Source organism: Heterocephalus glaber, unplaced genomic scaffold, assembly GCF_053883595.1.
Source record: "Heterocephalus glaber isolate CG9 unplaced genomic scaffold, H.glaber_assembly_v1.0 deba00001442, whole genome shotgun sequence".
Classification (NCBI taxonomy): domain Eukaryota; kingdom Metazoa; phylum Chordata; class Mammalia; order Rodentia; family Bathyergidae; genus Heterocephalus; species Heterocephalus glaber.
Genome location: NW_028258296.1, coordinates 30673766 through 30695814, shown reverse-complemented (window position 1 = coordinate 30695814; position 22049 = coordinate 30673766). Strand labels below are relative to the sequence as shown.

Sequence of the window (22049 nt, the reverse complement as noted above, 5' to 3'; positions counted from 1 at the left end):
AAAATAATATGATTAGGAGGGCAGACAGTAGTTTAAATCACTTTAAATTGAGAAGGTTAAGTTGTGAATAAGAAAGGTGAGACCGCACTTTAGCCAACAACTTTTCAAACCTAAGATTTGATTTTAAATTACAAATCATATATATAATAAGAGACAGGCTTAGCACCATGGAAAATTTGGCCTGAGATTCCCACTTCTAGCGTGAGTTGCTTTTTTGCAATGGATAGGGCTTTTTTCCCCACCCATTCTTATTTTAGTAATTTCTGCAAATTTTAGATCTCTGCCTTGTAGCTCACAAACTTTGAAAGAGACTAATTCTTCCTGTGTCAGAAATGGAGAGTGTGACTCAGGCCCACACTGCCCATTAACATAATCCTATGTTCTGCCTACTTAATGACTCATGGGTGCACCCTTGACCCAACCAGAATGATGGAATTGAAAATGCCATTTTATAAAGATTTCTGAAAACGGTCATTCTTTTTTTTTTTTTTAGTACCAGGGATTAAACTCAGGACCCTGCCCTTGCAAGGCAGGTGGACCCTGCCCTGGAAAGGATCGTTCTCACTGTCTTGTTTTTCCAAGATCAACTGATAGGATCTAGGTAGCTGCTTCAGTCCTTTTACTAAAGATGGCCTGAGGACTATGTAAGCACATGGTGGTTAGAGTGAAGAAAATCCCAGAGGAACAGACCCAGAGTCAGGCTAAACCTTGGTTCTGGACCCTGTGGTGACATAAACCAATGAATCTATCTTCTTAACTAGACCAATGGTAGTTAAGTTTTGTGTTACTTGTGACTGAAAGCATCCTATCTAATAAACCAAACAAAAGGTATTTGGACAGAAAGCCCAGCTTGTGATTTCTTATTCATGTAAAAGTCTTATTCCAGCAAACCTTCCCTGTAGTTAACCTCCTTTTATTACACACAATTTATATACCAAATCAACATTTTTTGTGAGTCACAGAGAAGCAAGATCTTAAATCAGTAAAAGAGATACTTCCAGAAAACTAAAAATAGTAGAACATATTGAATTAGAAATGAAAGGTGCAGATGTTAAAGCAGGCTCAGGAGGATCAATTCTAAGGTAATTTATGGGAAGAAAATGACAGACACTCTCAACCTCCAGCATAGTAAATTGTTTCTTGATTCCATCTTAATGAAAATATTGTACATTCTCTTTTCTCTTCTGCAATATAGTCAATGGATTTTCTTGTCCTCTTTTTTTGCTTTTACTTTTTGCATAAATTTAGTATTTTTGTTTTTAATAAAGTGGAAGTGTTTTTGAGAATTTCTATTGCAACAGCAGGGCTTGAACTTCAGGTCAGCTGCAAGGAAGAGTGTGTGCTGTTTCCATAGAAACCATAGCAGTATAATGTCAGGTACTAAGAGACATCAAGAATGAAGGGATAAAATCCCTGCATCATTTTAATAAACACGTCCTTCTTACTGTTATTTAACCACAGTCTGCATTCATATGCTCTGTCCCTTAATAGCCACTCTTCATAAATTTATTTTGACCACATCTAACCTTTCTTAGTTGGTCCTGATTATGATGATAAGTAAATAAAAATGAAAAGAATGCCCTTCGTTAAAGTACTATAAATGCCTTATTCTTCTGAAAACTCATTAGACATACATATGTTTTAATTAGAAAACAATATAGCAGGAACTCACTCATGAGGGTTAATTTAAGCCCACAGAGACAGGCAGATAAATTAAGAATCAGGGCTTATATTTTATCCTTATGTCTTCATTTCGTACCACATGCCTGTTTTGGGCAATTGATGGTGGAGAGAATTAAAATAAAGTGTTTTATTTATTTTATCTCTGCTGCTGATACCTCTCCCTTGGAATAAAACTTCCAGCAGAGCAAGAACACTCCCTCCAAGCCTCCAGGACTCACAGGAACAAGAGATGTAGGCAAATGCTTGCCAATTCCATCTTTGAGAAACTGGCAACACTGTGAAGTAAATGCCTGTTAACACTTGAACTTTCCCTGTCTGCATTCTCCCTACCTTCCCCCTACCAGAGGGCCTTGTTTCCTTGTGGTCTTTCTTCCATACATCCATTAGAATGGAGAGGAAAGGATGACAGAAGGGAGGGAGGGAGCAAGAGCTGAAAAAGGAAAGGAAGAAAATAAGAAAAGGAGATAAGACAACTGGAGTTTCACTCCATCAAATCAGGAACATTGAGTGAAAAGAATGATTTGTGTGCAGTGCTATTCAAAATCTTTTTATTCAAAATTCCCAAACTCAGTTTAAGGGAAATTATAATAAATTCCAAATGAACTGAAATAACACTGTATTAGAGACAGTAGTAGAACTCAGATAGCAAAGCCTCTCTATATTGTAGTCTAAGAAATTATAAGCATTAAAAGGAAAGAAGCCTTTTATTTCTTCAGCACTAGTAAATGGAATAGAAAATGGTCAAGTTCTATGACATCAGTGACATCTCAAAGTCACCCAGAAGTAACTGCCTTGTCTGGAGGTCTAATGGCCTTTTGATAATGGTGAGCTGCAGAATGAGGAACTGGAATGCCAGAGTGGACAGAAAGCTTTCTTGTAGCAAATAAGACAAGAGTAACTTAATCCTGATGAGAACTCCCTGAAATACCAGAAATACCAGTATAAGAAAAGACACATGGAGCTGAGGGCCAGCAAGTGCATGATTAAGTAACATGAACCAGAGACTAGGATGTGGATTTCCTTTTCTTCCCATGTATCCCTCCTGATTTAACCCAGAAAAACCAGTAGGTCCATTTAATAAAGCATCACTGGTTCCAAGGGAACCCAAAGAATGAGAAGCACAATCCAACCACCAGGAGGTAACAGCCAAGAGGCAAAAAAGAGAATTGCGAATTCCTTGCCTGGTCTAGCAAACACAAACACACATATACACACACGCGCGCACACACACACACACACAACTCATTTGAAACTTAATTGCTGCAAATTTTAAGTTTATATATGGCATTTAAAAATACTCAACAACAAAACCCCACCTAAAGTCAAAATCCCAAAAGATGACCAGAAATTTTGTGAAATAATCTCACAAATTTTACACTTGATCTTAGCCAAAAAGCCGAGAAGTGATAATCTCACAAATTTTAAAAGAAACAATGAACCTATGATATAATTTTGCTATGCAGATATTAAATAGCCTTTGAGTTCATCATGTTAGTGGCTCTTGCATCATGAGACACTAGTAAAGTCAGTCCATTAACAACATCAAGAGTTTGGTCCTTTTGTCCTCAATAATGCCTAGTTATTTAGGATACACAAATGACTTTTCTACCCTAAAGGAAGGCTCCTCCCTCAAAGATGAAAGTAGGGTAGCAGCAGAATGTGATCACTACTCCTTGACTGGAGAAAGAGAAAAAATAATGTTACAGAAGAGGTGCAGCCAATTTGACTACAATAAACTGCAAAGACATCATTGGGGTTGAGTATCTCAGTGGCCACTTGCATTTATCTTATACCCCAATCTGATCTGCCTCATACCAAATAGCATGAATTCAAGTATATATTTTACTAGTTCAAGGAGGTTTCTGTGAGAGAAAAGGATTCAATCTCATTGATCACAACCCAAGAGCATCTTAAATAAATATTTTAAGTGAGGCAGGATGGAACAAAGCTGAGCTTCAATAAGTCTTAGGGAATGGGAAGAGCAGGAAAAAACATACTCTGTATCATGGCCCTGCAGCTATTCATAAAGTTCAATCCTAAAGGTACATTAAAGAGCATCTAGTCCAGGTGTGGCTGAATCTTCCCTAAGGACATGTTAGATTTGGCCTCTGAAATGTACAATGAATAAATGAAGTCCTTTGAATCAGTTTTTATGGGGCATGCACTATGCATGGACTTTTCTACAAGACTTCAGAGTACAGTCCTACTCAGAGCATTCGTTCATTCATTCATTCATTCATTTTATTATCTGCCTAGCATTAAATATTAACTGCTGAGCCCCAGAAAAAATCAGAAATCTGAGATCCAGGCCTGTTAAGTAATCTCCTCAAAGTCACAGAGTGATGAAACTGACAAAGCATGTATTTGTGAGGATAAGGATGGAGATTAGTGGAAACAAAACACAGGTAATTTCCCCATCCACAGGCAACATGAGTCAGCTAGAACTGAGGCAAGGCTCTCACAGCCCAGGGAAAAGGCATGTCCCTTCCTCCCTTCTCTCCACTATTCCTTCTCCAAGGCTCCTCAAGCCAATTCACACACAGATCCTAGAGTCTATACAAAATCAAACAAGTCTGTCACATCAAGATATTCGCAGAAAGCCTGTTAGCAATATTAGAGTAATTTTTGCAAAGGGGCATTTTACAATTGGAGATTTGTCTACTCACCTCTGGACTCTTGTATCATATCAAAATCATAAGGGGTTAAAGTCATAAAATCTTGTTTTAGGCTGTAGTCATTCTATATATTTTTACAACTCAGGTTTTTTTTCTCCAACACTATAGGAAATATTCTAGATCACAGATAATCTTATAGATTTCTGAAGAAAAATTATTCAGAAGAAATTTTATCATTAAGTACAACCTTAATGGAATTTTCACTTCTGACTTCTGAAATATAAATTTAAAATTTCTGCCTATTGGACTATGTTACAATGTCTTATTCTCCCTAGACCTATCTACACACTGAAATCGGTTGTCAGATTTCTCTTTCCAAGGGTACTCCAAGGTCAACAAAATCTGAGATTACAAATAAAAAATTAATTTAAAAAATCAAATAACAAGTATTGCTAGGGTCAGGACAGAGTCCTCCTTTGGTAGTCAGGTCTATATGCAGGGCGAATGTCATGCAAAGTAGTCTCTCTTTACTATTAATTCAAGTGTTTGCGTGTGTGTGTGTGTGTGTGTGTGTGTGTGTGTGTGACACAGACAGAGAGACAGAGAGAGAATTTACCCAAAAATTGTACCACTCATAAGACACTCTTCAGAATAAGATGGCATTTGTAAGAGGAGAAAGGATGAACATGCATGCAGAACTGATGAATAGAAAAACAGGAAGCCACAGATTTTTAATGCTGGGTTAAGAATCTAAACGTTGTGTGTTTGGGTCAGTGGCTGGGCTCTCAACCTAGGTAAACAGCCGTCCTTCAAAAGGAACAATTTTATTTTCACTGCTCTATAAAATATTTCTATTAGAAAAACTCCAAAATGTCATCATATTACATACCTAAAATGTACCCAAAAACTCAATAAAAAAAAAAACCTGAGTAAAGATTAGATTAAGTGAGAAGGAAGTCTTTAAGAAGAAAAAATAATAATTTCTAATCGCATGAAGGCCCTTCTCCATCACAGCTATTTCTGAAGGTCTGTGTTTCTCAAACCATGTCTCACCTTCCCTGCACTTATTTTCAGTTAAGTGGATTTTCTTTTTTTTCCAGTACTAGGGATTAAACCCAGGGCCTTTGTACTGAGCTACATGCCCAGCCCTTTTTATATGTTTATTTTCTATTTTTGAGACAGAGTCATGTTAAGTCACCCAGATTGGACTCAAATTTGGAGTCCTCCTGACTCAGCCTCTCAAGAATGTAGAGATTGGGCCAGGGATTTAGCTCAGTGTTTCCACTGCCTGCCTCAAAAGCAAAAGTATAAGGTCCAGAGTTTGATCCCCGGTACCAAAAAAAAAAAAAAAAAAGAATGCAGAGATTACAAGCATGTGGCACTATGCCCAGTTTTTGTTCTTTTATTATGTTCTTTTGTTCTATTTTTTTTTTAACTCCTTTTTTTTTGGTACCAGGCTCGGGACCTCAAGCTTTTGAGGCAGGCAGCGGAACCACTGAGCTAAATCCCCGGCCCCTTCTTTTGTTCTATTATTAATGACAAATGAAATGAAAAGTGAATCCTACCCTTTGAATCAACTTAGGGCTTCCTTTATAAGCATGTTTTGAAATAGGTAAAAGACTATATTTTCACTTTCTCTAATGAATGCATTGTTTAAAGATCTTCACGTCAGTACGTAATTGGAACCTAAATGTAAAATTATTGTTATGTGGCTTCTTCATAATAATGAATCACAACTGGAAAAAAAAAAAAAGCTTTAAATGGTATGAAAGAAGGGCAGTTAGGGGACTACACACACAGGGCCTTTGCAGAGCAAGCAAGTCACAAAGGTCCTGCTACACCTCAGCTGAGCCACACTGTGACAAACATTATCAAGGAGGCACGAGTGTGGCATTGCGGTTGGAGCCAGAAGGCTTGCATGGTCTTGAATCATACACTGGTTTTATTTGTGGAACGTTGAGTCATCATTCGATTCTTACCAGCCCTAACTTTGCAATGCTCAACATCATAGTAACGTCTAATGTCATCCTTGGTTCTTTATTCATAGTGTCTTTGTAATTCAGAATTGCAACTTTTTAAAGATTTAGGGAACAGTGAGCACAGTGGCTTTGACATCAGTCACAGCAACTTTCAGATATTGGCTTTGTCCTATACTAGCCGGAGGACTCAGGGGAATAATCCCCTCCCTGAACTTCAGTGTGTGATCTAAAAAGACAGTTAGTGAAACAGATGACTGTTCTCAGGTTGAATCCCTAACAAAGCAGAAGGTGTGATCCCCCAGCCCTTTTTCTCCTCTGGCAGACCTGGCTTCAGTCTGAGCCCTCTCTCCTGCCTCAGAGACGAGCTAGAATGCAGCTTTGTTCTGGTCACCCACTGTCCCGCTTAATTTCCCCTGGGCACAAGTTCTTCAGCTGCTACTAGGAAACTGTTCCCACTCTTCTCTTGCTGCTCTCTGACAACAAAATTTCCAAAGTCGCTTACATTGAAAACCTCAGTCATATCCATAATTAAAATGTCCAATAAGGTCTATTATTTCATGTTCAAACTCAATTTAGAGTGGAATTTTCTCACCTATCTCGGCTGAGATTCTCAGCAGTTTGAAAGCAAAGAAAGCCATGTCCATTTTTTCTCTTTCCTTGCCCTTCCACTCCTCATGCCCCATCCTAGCAGCCAGGGTTTCTGAGGTGCAGAGGAGCATAGAGACAGCGGGAGTGCTCAGTGGACAGCCACCTGGGGCTGGGCTGGACGACTCGGCCCCTTGGGCCTGCAGCTGTGACTTAGACACCTGAAACTTAAGGAGCTCAAACCAGCTCATCACCTTGCCAATGACACATGCTTCTTTTTAACAGGGTTTCTGAAAAATCTCTCGTGTGCTGTACCGCCATCTAGCAGGTGAACAATCTGATGGATCTAGAGCCATGCCTGTCTTCTCCCCTTCCTCACTGCATACTATCAACTTGGTCTCCACATTCTGCTCAGTATATTTACCCACAGTCTCTTCTCCAGTCTCACAGCCACAGCTTGTGTAGGCTCCTATTTTCCTCCTCTAGTCTGCTTCCATGGAATCAGAGCTGGTCACTCAGGCCTTTCCACCCAACCTCAAAAGCAATCTCTCTTTTTATTTTTATTTATTTTCTCAGTACTAGAGATTGAACCCAGGGCCTTTCACTGAGCTACATCCTCAGTTCATTCTATCTTCCTTCCTTTCTTTCTTTCTTTCTTTCTTTCCTTCCTTCCTTCCTTCTTTCTTTGTTTCTAAACTTTTAGATACGATTTTGTTAAATTACTAAGTTGCCCAGACTGGGATGGAATTTGGGATCCTCCTGCCTTGGACTTCCAGAGTGCTGAGATCACAGGTGTGTGCCACTTTAGAAAAATAGTTTTATGAAGTAAATGGATCTTAAGATTAAAAAATAAAAGCATCTGTGCACAAGCAGGTCTTTGCAGTTTCTGTATCTCCCAAGCACATGTCCAACAAGGAATATGGAAAGCGATGGGAGGATTGACAATAGCAGGAAGAGTGGGCAATCTCAGGAGTATTCATAATCACACTAAAATATACAAAATGAGAAAGAAAACAATGTCTCTCTGGGAGTCACAGTGGTTGGGCAATAGAGGTTATTCACAGAAATTATAATATTTCTACCCTTTGGATTTGCTGGTCATAGTTTGTAGAATCATAATCCCCCCAAATAGTTTCCTATAACTCCTCCATGGTACCCTCCATATGCATCAAACCTTCCTGCAATGTGGCCTTCAGAAAGCTCCCCTGTGAGGGCACCCTGGCATTGCTCAGCTAATGTTCTACATTCTGCTAATGCAAGTGACAAATATGTAATTTCCCCATGCCCCAGAAGGAAGAGATACCACCAAACATTCCAGCATCTCCCAATTCTCCTTCTCCACTCTGTGTCTGTATTGCTGTTTTTTTAAAGAGCTTCATTTTTAGCAAAAATATGACAAACACAATAATAACATGATTTTGCAACTGCACTAAGGTACATTTTTAAAATGCATTTCATTTCAAAGCCACTCTAACTTAAGCATTTTGGAGTCTTTACCCACCTCTGTTTCCGAACCCCACCAGGAGAGCTGAGGCATATGGCTAGCATCTGCCAGGGACAAGATGCTGCCTCCCAAGTCTTTAGTGATTCACAGGTTGTAAATGCACTTGATGGTGCAGCTATGCATTTATACCAGCAATCTGCAAACAGGCATTTGCAACTTTCAAATGGTTAGCAGTTAATATCCTGCCATTTCTAATGTAGTCACAAATGCCAACATCACATTTTTTGGCTATATCACTTATGATAGGTACATTTCAGCTTTTTTTTTCTGGTGCTTCCTTTTATCTAGAATATAAGAAGTAAACACCATTTTGCTTACTTTTACTTTCCCCAAAATCAATTTTAAATAAATCCTTCAGTTACAAATGGCTATATTCAGACTATTTTAAATTACCCTGAAACACTTTTTATCTAATGGACATATTTACTTTACAGAATATGCAGCTTTATATCGATTTTGCACATGATTTGATCAAGCTGACAGCTGTGAGTGAAACACTATGAAGAAGCTTCTTATGACTCTCCTTATACCAAACCCCTACTGCACAGAGCCTAACGTATCATCAGAATTATGATACTCTAACTGTTGGTTTCTGTTTTTACATTTTCTCAGGGCAGAAGAACAAGCTGAACTGATCAGGGGGTCATTTGAAAAGATTTTACAGTGCAAGGCACAGCTAATGCCTGGTTGACATTCCAACCCAGAGTATCTTTTTTGTCTGTGATTAATGGACTTGACATCCATTTTCCCACTGCTTTTGCTAAACATGTAGTTCAAGATTTACTGTTAAATACCACTGAGATCATAGGAAACTAAATTTGTTTGAGTGAAAATATTATGCCAGAGGCTAGAGTTTCTCCACAGAGTTCTGGATCATACTAGGAAGCATAAGATGGTTCAGGGTCTCAATCCACTGAATACCACAATCTCTCCAATGTCAGAAACATTCTTGGATGTAAAACGGATTACATGAGGGAGTACTATGATAAACCAATAGGTGAAAGGGTTTAAAATTAAGAGCAACAGAATTAGGAGGAAATGAGATGAAGAGCACATCCCTTTAGTTTCATGAATAATTGACTTTCCATTTGCTGTGCTCCTCCATAATGTTCCAGGCATTATAATCTAGAGGAGCATAAAACCTAAAATATTTTCCCTCATTTCACTGACTTAAGCAATCTAGAATCTAGTTAGTACAAACAAAAGACAAAAGATGGGTTCTCCAACTTAATCTGCCATTCCCGAGACATAATATTAGCTCCTTGAAAAGTTCCCTACTTCTTTCTAGTCATTACACACATCTACCATTCATATCTCTAAAGAGAGTTGAAAATTTAGTCTTCCTGGTTAAACTATTTAGGTAAATCTTGCTCTCCATGACCTTGGGCAAGTTATTGCAACAAATCTCAGATCCCTGATGTAAAAACTAGGATAATCATTAGACATTCCTCACAGGGCTGTTGAAATAATTTAAAAAGACACACTTCAGAATGGTTTAGTTCCTTTAAAAAAATTCAATGAATATTAGCAATTATATTTATCAGAAACTGACATAGTTAATTATTTTTAAAAATGAATAAAAATGTTCTATTCATGGGCCACATTAGACTTATGATTTAACCAAACCTCTCCCTTAATATAAGCAATAAATACCTGCATTGTGAACATATTTTTTAAAATCTCGTGGATTAAAAAAATGCAATCCTCACATCATTGTAAAAACAAAGTGACTATTTCAACATTTTTGTTCATTTGCTATGCTTTTTAAGCAAACTAGATATCCTAGATGAAGCTTAAATACTGGTTTAAAGTAGCTGTAAGGAAGACAATGAACCAATACATGAAGCGGAGTTCAGGTGATTATTTCATTATAAACAGAAATCAACTGTTATTAATTAAATTACCATGTGTGAGTTACAGGTGTCATTACACGAATGTGTTGGCCAACTGAATATTCATCATGAAATATAAGGATACTTTTGGAACAAAATGCATGTTTTCATTTATTTATGCATTTTAAGGCTTCTGTGAGAGCACATCTTACTTGGAGAATATAAATGATTAGTTTAAAAATTAGACATGTAAGTAAGATGTGAGTTCATTAATTCTTCATTATTCTTGCCTGTTGGAAAATTGGGCCTGTGACCAGGCTCTGGCTGAGTATATATAAGATGCATACTGTCTTAGTTCTTTCTTTTTCTCTGTCCTGGGTAAGGGAGTCCAGAATGGGCAACATTAACAAATCCTAATGGAGGCTTTAATTCCTACTTAGAAGCAAACAGTAAGAAATTAAACCAATTCAATTCAAAAACATACAGTGGCAGTGCCATTTCACAAGGGATGCTCTTTAAACAGTTAACTCAGAGTAAACTTGTCCTGTTCTTTGATTGGGAAGCGTTTCAGACCTTAATTACTGTGTTTCATGAGTCTGTGACAGATCGCCCCCTTTTTTTCAGGCTTCTTGCCAGGATGAAGCAGGCTTTTTTTTCCCCCAAGAAGACTACACTTAATTAGTGCTAGAGTAATTAACTCTTTGTGGCTTTTATTTCATTTTGCCATTAAATCTCAATTCTAGCAAGATCTAACTGCTTCTATTATTTTGGTAGTAATTCTTCAAAAGAGTTTGGAGCAAAACATTTGCTACCTGTATCAAAGGTAAAACTTCTAAGAATTTTTTAAAAATTCATTAAATAAAATTGCAAATCAGGAGGGGGAAAAAAAGCCTATAGAAACACTTGCACCACAAGCAACAGCCACAGAGAAAAGGGAAAGATTCTAGGAACATTTCCTTGGCAGCAATAGAAAAAGAGAGAAGGACACAGCAGGGCACAGGCATCAGTATCAGAACATTCCTGGATGGCCACATGGCCACAGATGATTCATCTAGCCTCTCCAAGTTCCTGTTCCCTTGGTGTGCATGAGGGCATTAGCAACACAAAGCTCACAGGTTCTTGTGACCATGCCTGGCATGCATCAGGTGCTCAATCATTGTGAACCAATGTTTCTTGTCCTCCCCATCTTCCAACATAAAATAAGAGACTCTGCATTTTAATTCTTTGACTCTGCTGTAGTACTTGGCAGAATGGCTGTCAATCTGACAAGCTTTCAAACCGGTATCACCCCACCACCATCCGGATCCTCGGAGAGTGTCCTTTTGGTGACACTGTCTGCTTCTAGATCTAAGAAGAAGAGATGACAGACCTGACTTGAAATGGGGAGCCTGAGATATGAAAGGTTACACTGAGTGATAGTGAATGCTAGGAGTTGCAGAGAAAAAGAATTCACTCTTCATTAGTGAAACCCAAATAAAAATTGATCACATTAGGCTCACCATGACAAAGAATAATTCAATCAGTGGCTTCTTTTAAGATAAAATATAAAGTTTCTCTGTAAAAGTAATTTAGAAAAAGGTGAGAAAAATTCTTCTAGCTAAAGATGGCTCTATTGCTCTTTCTGACATTTTTTTAAGAAAATGACTTAAAAGATTTTTTTAAATGATATATGCTCATCATAAGAAAAGTAAAAGTTAAGCAATAAGAAATAGAACAATGAAAAAGTTAAAATAACCACCAAAAACTAACCATCCCCAAATGACGATAGTTAATAAATAGAAACCACTGTTTGGGGCCTCTCTCTCTCTGTATATATAGGGGTAATTTTTATTATATTTGAATTAACTAAATAAGTGAAAACAAAATTGTTCAATTTCAGATTTTTCTTCAGCACAAGCAAAATTGCTTTTTAAATATCTCAAGTTAATTAAAAGCATTATAAAAATGTTTAGACTAAATGTTTTAGTTTTAGGCAGATTCTATTGATTCTTGCTATAACCAGGCATGAAATGGGAGCACTTACACTTACACACCCTCCCACTTCTGTTCACTCTTTTATTTTGTCTGCATACAGTTAATGTTTATATATTTACATTCTGTTAGTTGAAACAATTTTTAAATTTTAGTTTCAAATTTAGATGAATGAAATGCTCATCACTAATATTTTTATATTTTAAAAGTTTTTATTTCACTTATCTCTTGGTTGACTAGATTATACTATCCAGCTCTATTTGTTAAATTTATGAAGTCCTGTGTTCCTAATGCTCTTACACAATGATCTGAAGACAACCAGATCATGAAAAAATTATTGGGGCAAACTTTCCTCCAGAACACACCCCATACTGCTTTCAAGAGGATTTTCAAAAGGAAAACCTAATACGAATTTGACATTTTCCCCATTGTATGTGATTTGCGTTTTGCTTTGCTTTACTAGCCATACTGATTACTAACAGTATTTTGCTGGTGAGACCAGGAAATGAGACCAGCTGCTTTGTAGGACCAAATTTTTTTTTAGAAAGAAGTTCTACATTTTATTTCTGTAAATTTTTTTCTGGAAATAACGTTTAGAGTCATTTGAAAAGCCAAGAAAATGTGACACCATACACAAGGGGTACCCAATACACCATGAAAATGCTAACCAAAGAAAGTGAATATGACAAAACTAATATCAAACAAAGCACATTTTAAAATAAGGAGCATTATTAAAGATAAAACGAGACATTTTGTAGCCCTAAACGATCAATACTCAAGGAAAAGAAAATAATTACATAAGCATATGTATTTAACATTATAATTTCAAAAATCTAAACAAAACCTAACAGCATTAAAGAAACTAGATAAATCTATGATCATAATAGATATTAACACATCATTTTCAACATCTTATTGAACAAGCAGATATTAAAATGTTATAGAGACTAAGAAGATTTTAACAATATTTTTTTAAAACTAGGCCTATTTGACATATGTAGAATACTGCTTACACTACTTAGGGAATACATATCATTTTAGTGCAATATGAACATTTACCAAAATTGATAATATGATTGGCTATAAAGTATATCTCAACACATTTCAAAGAATAAGATAAAGAGAGAATGTACACTATGTGGAATTAATCTAGAATAAATAACAAGAAAACTAGAAAATCTTACACATGGAAATTAAACAACATACTTCAAATTGGTTCCTGGAGGAAAGAAGTAAAAATGGAATTTTTTCTCAAAAATTTAACTGAGTGAAACAAAAAAAAAATCAAAATTTATCATTTGTAACAAAAGTACTGCTTAAAGAATATTTTTAGCTTTAGAATGCAATATACCAGAGAAGAAAGGCTAAAATAATAAAACATTTAAGTTCTTTTTTTAAAAAAATAGCAAGTCAAATGCAAACAAATTAGAAGGTAGGAAATACTGTAAAGGCAATAACATAAAATAGTGAAACAAAATTCACATATAGTGGAGAACATCATCAAAGCTAAAAGCTTATTCTTTAAATATTTAAAATCATAACCTCCTAGCAAAGCCCATTGCTGTAAAAATAAAAGAAGGCAAATGCTACCAAATTCAAGAATGGAAAAAGCCATCACTACAGAGCTCACAAGCATTTTTAAAGGAAGATATTATCAACAACTTTGTGAATATTAATTTGAAAATTTAGAAGACATTTTCCTTGAAAAATATAGCTTACCAAAACTGACACATGAAAAATAGAAAATTTGATAAGTGTACTATTAAAAAATTAAATTCTTCAACTAAAATTATAAGAAGGAAAATTCCAGACTCATATGACTTTATTGGTGAATTCATCAAAATTTAAGATACATGGACAGTAGTCTTACAAATATGAGACCATATCCCAAAGTGATTTTTAATTTAGCCAGCAATATGTTGTTACCAAAGCTCAACAAGAATGTTACAAGAAAAGAAAGTTATGTGAATCTCTCTTACGAATATGAACACATGGACCCTACTGAGGTCCCCAGTCGCAGAGAACAAACGCTGAATCAGCCCGCTGCAGACAGGCAGGTCTGTACACGCCCTACCAAGGTCCTGAGTCACGTGGGAGACGCCTAATCACCCCGCTGCAGACAGGCAGGTCTGCCCATGCCCTACCAAGGTCCTGAGTCGCACAGAACACTCCGAAATCAGCCCGCTGCAGACAGGCGGGTCTGTGCACGCCCTACCGAGGTGCTGAGTCACGAGAAAGACACCGAATCACCTCGCTGCAGACAGGCAGCCACCTGATTCCACACTACAAAGACGCAGAGACACCAGACCACCAGACCAAGGTACTGAGTCCCACTGTTCCCGGCCCAGAGGTAGGGTATTCTGAGCCATCCTCCCACTGCTCCTGGTCCAGAGGAAGGAGCTTCCCAGTCATCATCCCTCCCGCTACTCCCAGCCCAGAGGAAAGGGCTTTTGGGCCACCTTCTGTCCCGCTGCTCCTGGCCCAGAGGAAGGGGCTTCTGAGCTACCATCCCACTGCTCCTGATCCAGAGGAAGGGGTTTCCCAGCCACCATCCCTCGGGCTGCTCCCAGCACACAGGAATGGGCTTTTGGGTCACCATCCCTACCGCTGCTCCTGGCCCCTGTCCCACCTCACCAGCTCAGAGGAGGTAATACATGCAGGCGCTAACAGACCCCCGCCCCAGTCGAAATGAGAAAACACTTAAATAAGTCTCAAAACCAGACTTCCAGATCACCTACAGCAACCCCAAAGGGAAATGAGATGGAACACTCTGATACTCAACCACCTGGACCGACTGAACTGGCAACAAAAGAGGATCTGGAAAAGATGAAATCAGAAGTAATTTCTCAGATAACAGGAGAAATTGTGCCCCTAGTGCAAGACATGATTAATAAATCTAGAGAGGAACTCAGGAACATGATGGAATCCCAACATAAGAAACAAATGGAATCCATAAAACAGATGCAAATGGATTTCCAGGACATGAAAAACTCCATTGAAAGTCTACACAGCAGAATGAGCCAATGTGAGGACAGAATTTCAGATATAGAAGATAAGATTGCAATTAGTGACCAGGAAAAGAAAAATTGCTTCAAAATTATAAGGGAACATGAGAAATCAATGCAGCAGCTGCTAGATGATGCAAAAAAGAATAACATAAGACTGATTGGGCTCAATGAAGAAACAGGAGAGAGTGCAGATGACATAAAAAATTTCTTCACAGAAATAATGGCAGAAAACTTCCCAAGAAGGGGAAAAGAGCTTGATATACAGATAAGTGAGGCATATAGGACTCCAAATAGCCTTGATCAAAAAAATCTACACATAGACATATAATTGTTAAGATTCCAGAAACACAACAGAAGAACAAAGTTCTCCAAGCAGTCAGAGAAAAGAAACAACCCACATACAAAGGAAAGCCCATCAGAATCACAGCAGACTTCTCAACACAAACCACCAAGGCAAGAAGAGCTTGGAGTGACATATTCCAAGACCTAAAAGAAAACAGCCTCCAACCCAGATTGATGTACCCTGCAAAACCATCTTTCAAAATTGTTGGAGAAATAAGATACTTTCATGACAAAGAGCACCTTAAGAACTTTGTGAATACCAAACCAGCACTCCAAAGAATTTTACACAATATCCTAAGAACAGACACTGAGGATCACAACCCCAGGAAGCAAAGCAGAATGAACCCATCTGGCATGACAAGAAATTAAATGTAAAGGGGGAGAACCCAACAAAAAGAAAAAGTCATGGCAATGACAAGTCAATATGTTTCAGTTATAACCATCAACGTTAATGGTCTCAATTCACCAATCAAAAGAAATATCCTGGCAGAATGGGGCAAGAAGCAAAATCCAACAATATGCTGCATACCAGAAACACACTTAAATCAAAAGGAAACTCACAGACTGAAAGTTAAAGGGTGGAAAACAATACTGCATGCGACAGGAACCCGAAAAAAAGCAGGAGTAGCTATCCTCTTGGCAGATCAAGTAGATTTCAAACCAACACTGATTAAGAGAGATGAAGAAGGACACTACATCCTTGTAAAGGGAAGAATCCAAGAGGAAGAGATGACAATCATAAATATCTAGGCACCAAACACTAGTGCACCCAACTATATAAAACAAATACTAACAGACATGAAAAGTCATATATGCACAAATACAATTGTAGTGGGGGACCTCAACACCCCACTGTCACAAATAGATCAACTAGACTAAAAATAAGTAATGAAATACTAGAACTCAATCGAACTCTTGAACAAATGAACTTAACAGATGTTTACAGAGTCTTCCACACCACAAAATCAGAATATACAGGCTTCTCAGCTGCACATGGGTCATTCTCCAAAATAGACCACATACTCACACATAGAACATGTTTAAGTAAGTGCAAAGGAATTGAAGTTGTCCCCTGTACATTATCAGACCATAGTGCGATGAAAGTAGAGATCCACAGCAAAAGAAACTTAAAAAATTTCATAAACATGTGAAAATTGAACAACACACTTCTGAATAACCAATGGGTCACAGAGGAAATTAAAGAAGCAATCAGACAGTTCCTTCAATTAAATGACAATGACAATACAACACATCGGAATCTATGGGACACAATGAAAGCTGTCTTACGAGGGAAATTCATAGCAGTGAATACGCATATTAGGAAAACAGAATGAGCCCAATTAAACAACCTGATCCTGAACCTCAAGCTGCTGGAAAAAGAAGAGCAGGACAACCCCAAAGCTCATACAAGGGATGACATTATAAAGATCAGAGGAGAAACCAATGCAATGGAGACTAAGAGAACAATAGAAAAAATCAATGAAGCCAAGAGTTGGTTCTTCGAAAGAATCAACAAAATTGACAAACCTTTAGCCAACCTTATCAGAAAAAAGAAAGAAAAGGCCCAAATCCATGCAGTTAGGAATGAAAAGGGTGAAATGACAACAGACCCAGCAGAAATCCAGAGGATCATCAATGCCTACTTCCAGAACCTATACACCAATAAGATGGAAAACACAGAAGAAATGGACAGATTCCTAGATACATATGAATTACCAAAGTTGAACAAAAAAGACTTAAAAATTCTGAACAACCCAATATCAAGCAATGAAATTGAAAATGTAATTAAAAACTTATCAACTAAGAAAAGCCTGGGCCCTGATGGCTTCACTGCTGAATTCTACAAGACATTTAGAGAGGAACTGCTGTGACTACTGTTGAAACTCTTCAATGAAATTGAAAGGGAAGCAATACTCCCAAATTCATTCCTGGAAGCAAGCATCACCTTGATCCCCAAAGCAGAGAAAGGCCCAACTGAAAAAGAGAACTATAGGCCAATCTCACTAATGAACATAGATGCAAAAATCCTTAATAAGATACTGGCAAACAGAATGCAGAAGATCATCAAGAAGATCATACACCCTGATCAAGTGGGATTCATCCCAGGGATGCAGGGATGGTTCAATATATGAAAATCAATTAATGTAATACACAATATCAATAGAGCCAAGGACAAAAACCATATGATTATCTCCATAGATGCAGAAAAAGCATTTGACAAAATCCAACATGCATTTATGATAAAAAACCCTACAAAAATTTGGAATAGATGGTCTCTACCTCAAACTGATAGAAGCCATCTATGAAAAAGCAACAGCCAATATCATACTAAATGGGCAAAAACTGAAATCCTTCACACTACAATCAGGAACAAGACAAGGATGTCCACTATCACCACTCTTGTTCAATATACTTCTGGAAGCATTAGCCATGGAAATTAGACAAGAGAAAGAAATAAAAGGAATAAAGATAGGAAATGAAGAAGTCAAATTGTCATTATTTGCAGATGACATGATATTCTCTATAGAAGACCCCAAGAACTCCACCAAAAGTCTTCTAGACTTAATAACCAAATTCAGTCAAGTAGCTGGTTACAAGGTCAACACACAAAAATCAATAGCTTTCCTCTACACCAATGACAGACTCACTGAGAGAGAAATAGAGCAAATAATTCCTTTCACAATAGCATCCAAAAAACTGAAATACTTAGGAATCATCCTAACGAAAGAAATCAAAGACCTCTTCTCTGAAAACTATGGCCCTCTGAAAAGAGAGATTGAAGATGATATCAGAAAATGGACAGACATCCCCTGTTCCTGGGTAGGAAGGATGAATATAGTGAAAATAGCCATACTTCCAAAACTGCTATATAGATTTAATGCAATTCCAATTGAGATCCCAGCAGCATACTTCATAGACCTTGAGAAAACAATCCAAAAATTCATTTGGAGCAAGAAGAGACCCAGAATAGCAAAAGCAATTCTAGGTAACAGAGACATGGCAGGGGGTATCACAATCCCCAACCTGCAATTCTACTACAAAGCTACTGTGATCAAAACAGCATAGTACTGGCAAAGAAACAGACCTGAGGACCAGTGGAACAGATTAGAAGATGCAAAAACAACGCCAGACACACTCAGCCATCTCATTTTCGACAAAGGAGCCAAACACCCTCACTGGAGGAAAGATAGCCTCTTTAATAAATGGTGCTGGAAAAATTGGGCTTCAACTTGCCAAAGATTAAAACTAGACCTCTATCTCTCACCATGCACTAAACTAAAATCAAAATGGATTAAAGATCTAAATATTACAATAGAAACTCTGAACCAGTTGGAACAGAGGTTAGGTAGAACCCTTGAAGACATCAGTGTAGGAAAAGATTTTATGAACAAAACCTCACTTGCCCATGAACTAGCACAAACAATCAACAAATGGGATCTCTTCTTATTAAAAAGCTTCTGTACAGCAAGAGAAACCACCAGCAGTGTGAAGAGACAATCCACAATGTGGGAAAAAATCTTCACCTGCTCTTCCTCAGACAAAGGTCTACTATTTCGAATCTATAAAGAACTTAAAAAGATCAGACCTCCCAAATTTAAAGACCCAATCTGAAAATGGGCATCTGAAATGAACAGACATTTCTCAGACAAAGAAGTAGAACTAGCAAATAAATACATGAAAAAATGTTCAACATCACTGGTCATTCAAGAGATGCAAATGAAAACAACACTGAGATTCCACTTCACTCCAGAAAGAATGGCTGCTATCATGAAATCAACCAGTAACAAATGCTGGTGGGGCTGTGGGGAAAGAGGAACCCTGCTCCACTGCTGGTGGGAGTATAGACTGGTGCAACCACTGTGGAAATCAGTATGGAGATACCTCAAAGAACTAGGACTGGAAGTCCCATTTGACCCTGCTATTCCACTGCTGGGGATCTTCCCCAAAGAATTAAAAGAATCATACCACAGTGATATATGTGTGCCCATGTTCATAGCAGCACAGTTTGTAATAGCTAAAACTTGGAAACAGCCCAAATGCCCATCAACTGGAGACTGGGTAAAGAAAATGTGGTTTTTTTAATAAAATGGAGTACTACTCAGCCATCAAAAATGAGAAATTAGAGACATTCATAGCTAAGTGGATGCACATTGAAACAATACTCTTAAGTGAAATAAATAGGACACACGTGTAAATACTGAATAGTTTCTCTGGTGTGAGAAACTGAAAGTGTAAATAAGGACTAATTGTATAATAGGTAATGTGAAGTAGGAAGAAAAGGGGCAAAAGGGAAGGAAGTGGGAGGGCTAGGGAAAGGATAGCAAATGGGATTAATATGAGAAAATGGAAAAATAGAAACAAAATCTTTGTAAATAGGGAGGACTGGAGGGATTGAAGGGAGGGCTGTGCAAGGGTGAAAAATAAGAACCAAGAGAGACTATGTAAAGGTGCAAATTTCCAATGATGAATGTCATTATGTTGTATACCTAAAATGTACCAATGATTAGAATGAATAATCGATAATGTAAATAGGAAGAAAAGGTCCAAAGAGGTAGGGGTAGTGGGAGGGGCAAGGGAAAGGAAAGAAGGGAAAGGAAAAATGATTAGAAATGGAAATAAAGTCTTTGTAAATAGGGAAGGGTGGAGGGTGTGAAGGGAGGGCTAGGAATGGGGAAAAAATAAGAACCAAGATGCATTATGTAAAGGTACAATTCCCAATGAGAAATGTAATTGTGTTGTATACCTACAATGTACCAATAAAAGAATTTAATACAAAAAAAAAAAGAAAAAAAAGAATATGAACACATGAAAACACAAAAGATTACAAAGGGCCAAAGCAACCTGGAGAAAGAACAAAGCTGGAGGCAACCTATTTCCTAATTTCAAATTATGTTAAAAGCTAGAAAAACAGGTTGATACTGCCATTTAAACAAACTCATAGACCAAAAGAACACAATCAAGATTCTAGAAATAAACTCATGTTCATAATATCAAGTATTTAACAAGATTACATAATGGAGAAAGGATAGTCTCTTCAATAAATAGTGATAAGAAAACAGAATACCCACATGCAAGAAGGAAATTAAACTTCATCTTATACCATGTACAGAAGTTTACACAAAATAGGATAAAGAATAAAATATAAGACCTGAAACCATGAAATTCCTAGAGGAAAATTTAGGGAATAAAACTCCTAGATATTGGTAATGCAAATGATTTTTTTATAACAAAAGCAAAAATAAACAAGTGGGACTACATCAAACTAAAACTCTTCTATACAGCTGAGGTAACAATCAAACAAGTGAAGGGAAACCTATAGAATGAAAGAAAATATTTGCAAACTATCTACCTGATAAGGGATTAATATCCAAACTATATCAGAAACTTATATAACTCCAATATTTAAAAAACAAATAATCCAATTTAAAAGGGGATAAAGCTCTTGAACAGACATTTTTCCAAAGACATACAAGTGACAAACAGATACATGAAAAGATGCACAACATCACTAATCAAGAAAATGCAAATCAAAACCACAATAAGATATTTCCTCTAGGACTAGGGATATAGTTCAGCGGTAAAGCACCTGACCAGCATGTGTGATGGGAGGCCTTGAGTTCAATCCCCGCCACTGCAAAAGAAAAAAAGAAAGAAAAAGACAAGTCATTTGCAAAAATATGAATGAAATCTGAAGGAATTTGCTGAAATGAGTCAGACAAAGACAAATATTCTATGATCTTACAAGTACATGTGGAATCTAAAAACTTCAAACTTATAGAAACAGTAGAATAGTGGCTGCCAAGCAAACAGAGGGAGCAAAAATAAGAAGATGTTACAAATTTTTAGAACAAGTTGAGTAAGTTCTGGAAATCTAATGTACAGCATGGCAGCTGTAGTTAACAATTCTGAATTGTATATTTGAAGTTTTCTGAGAGTAAATCTCGAAAGCTCTCACCACACACACACAAAATGGTAATGGAATTTTAACTAACTCAATTGTTGTAATCATTTCACAGTATATAATATATCTAAGACTTACATTGTATTCTTTAAACATACATAAGTTTTGTCAATTGCCCTCAATTAAGCTGGGACCAACAAAGAACATGGATGTAAAATACTAAACAAACCCAAGAAAGCCCTCACATCCATAATATATCAAAAATCTGCAAAGCAAAAAGACCAATCTGAGAAAAACATGACAAAAGACTCAAAGACATGTTTCAGTTTCCTATTGCAAAAACAACAGAAATTCGTTATCTTATGGGTCTGCAGCCTAAAATTCAGCAGTACTTCCCTGGTATCAGGGTGTTATCATGGCTGTGGTCCTTGTGGAGCTTCCAGGGGAGATCCATTCCCTTGTCTTTTCCTGCTTTCAAGGGCAGGACAGCTTCCTTGGCTCACAGGCCGGTCCTCTGTCTTCAATCCCAACAACATTGGGCTGGATCCTTCTCACGCTGCCACACCTGTTTCTCTCTTCTGATGTCCTCTTTCACTCTTTAGAACCTTTGTGATTACACTAGGTTCAC

The 22049-nt window shown here is 37.3% G+C and overlaps 1 long non-coding RNA gene across 3 annotated transcripts in view; it reads right to left on the bottom strand.

Moving 5' to 3' along the window:
- The window catches only part of LOC101697564 (uncharacterized), a 433033-nt gene that overhangs the window by 19530 nt on the left and 391454 nt on the right, over positions 1-22049 (bottom strand). For all 3 annotated transcript variants that reach the window (XR_015452005.1, XR_015452003.1, XR_015452004.1), the window contains one exon: positions 1-22049. This exon is cut by the window's left edge and continues 6687 nt beyond it. This is a non-coding gene — a long non-coding RNA (uncharacterized LOC101697564).